Below are 1,919 nucleotides of genomic sequence, written 5' to 3' on the forward strand. Positions count from 1 at the left end.
AAAAAAAAAAAAAAAAAAAAAAAAAACACGATGCATAATGGTGCACACCTGTAATCCCAGCACTCTAAAAGACTGAGGCAAAATGATTCCGAGCTCAAGCCTAGCCTTGGCAATTTAGCAAAACGCCGTCACTAAATTTAAAAGAAGTACAAAAGGGCTGATGTAACTCAATGTGAAAGCTCTGGATTCAATCCCCAGTAACACACACACACACACACACACACACACACACACACACACACTTTTTAAATTCACTCTCAAAGAGACTATATAATGTGAAAAACAAATTACAGAATGCTAGACATTTAAGAACTTAAAGAACGACTTCGAAACAGTATGATTTATTTCACCCAAACTAATGAACTAAAGAGGCCAAAATAAACATGTTCTGGCCTCATCCAAAAAACACCTCATAACGGAATGAGAAACTCCCCAGTATCAATAGCACAAAGCCAAGAACAAGATTCTCAGTTAACTCCAACTGAAAACCAAAAAGAAGAGACAATTCCTCAGATTCATCTAAAAACTAAAAAATTCAATCACTCTATATAGCCCACCCAATGGGGGGGGCTTACTGATTTTCTCTAAGTACATATTAAGATTCAGAAGGAATAAAAGGTTTCTCTCACTACTAGTGTTCTCTGTAAAGAGAGCAATCTATGGTTCAACAAAGCTAAACACAAGCCGGGTGTGGTGGCACACGCCTGTGATCCCAGCACTCCGGAGGCTGAGGCAGGAGGATCGCTGTGAGTTCGAGACCAGCATGGGCTACATAGTGAGTTCCAGGTCAGTCTCAACTACATAGTGAGACCCTGTGCCAAAAAAACCAAAAAGAAAAAAAAAAAAAAAACTAAACAGAACGATGGAAACCTTAACCTGGAAAGGATATTAAAGAAAGAAAGAAAAAAAAAAATTACAGAAAACACCTGTTTCTAAACCGAAGTGTGGAGTCCAATGGTAATCAACAGAAAGAAAAGTAAAATAAAAAGGCTTCCGCAAGCGGTAACTAGGAGAAACTACTGCTACAACCTTGCAAGAAGGGTTGCGTGTATCACACAATTAGATGAGAGGCACGCTTCTTCACGAGGGAACAAAATACAGTAAAAGAAAAAAATAAAGACAAGTAATTGTTAGGGAAAAAAGACAAGAGATACGATCCCTGGCTCTGCTCATTCGGGAATACAGCTAGGAACAACACAGACTTGTACTGTAGCAACCCAGAATGGAAAACCTTTGCCAACCAACCACACAAAAAGTAGAACAGAGAAATGAAAACTATACACATCAAAGCACCGGTAACAAGAGCTTACTCTCTTTTTAGGATTAAGCAGTAGAGACCAGAAGAAGAGGCAATGGGAGATGAAAAAATGTCAATGAAACTAAGCCCTGGTATGTTCCCTTACAGATCTCAATTTCAGAGTACGCAAATCTTGGTTCTTCCATTTAACGAACCGTGGGCCTCTGCAAGGCAAACTGACCTTAACACCTTTCACACCACCCGTAGGAAATCACAGGAAAAACCATCCCGTTAACCTCCCTCTTCGCCAGCTGCAAAAATGGGGGGGGGGAACGGGACACCCTACCACGTGGGCAGGATGCAGCACACACAGAACACTAACACGTCCGCATGGAACGGCTGCCTTTGCCCTAATGCCAGCAAAGGGCACCGCGACAGGATGGGCGGGAACGCAGGCCCCTCGCAAGGGCCTCTTCACCCAGAAGGGCACCCCGGAGGCGCAAGGTACTACTAACCTTCTTCCCGACCGAAAAGAGCCCCCAAGCTTGAGGGGGAAGAACTCGCAACGCGTGGGGTCGGGGGGCAGCCCCCGGGCAGAAGACGGCCGCTGCCTCCCGACTCAGCGCCCCGGGGATCTACGTCCGGTTCCCCGGGGCCCCACCTGAGGGAGGGGCGGGAGGCG

The 1,919-nt window shown here is 45.0% G+C and overlaps 1 protein-coding gene across 1 annotated transcript in view; it reads right to left on the bottom strand.

Moving 5' to 3' along the window:
• The window catches only part of Foxj3 (forkhead box J3), a 111,480-nt gene extending 109,571 nt beyond the window's left edge, over window positions 1–1,909 (bottom strand). The window contains exon 1 of the mRNA XM_010633951.2: window positions 1,753–1,909. The gene's annotated coding sequence lies outside the window, so the exon portion shown is untranslated. The remainder of the gene's footprint in view (window positions 1–1,752) is intronic.
• Between the last annotated feature and the right edge of the window lie 10 nt (window positions 1,910–1,919).

The sequence above is a fragment of the Fukomys damarensis genome, unplaced genomic scaffold (assembly GCF_012274545.1).
Source record: "Fukomys damarensis isolate Sample0158 unplaced genomic scaffold, DMR_v1.0_HiC HiC_scaffold_23, whole genome shotgun sequence".
Taxonomy (NCBI): domain Eukaryota; kingdom Metazoa; phylum Chordata; class Mammalia; order Rodentia; family Bathyergidae; genus Fukomys; species Fukomys damarensis.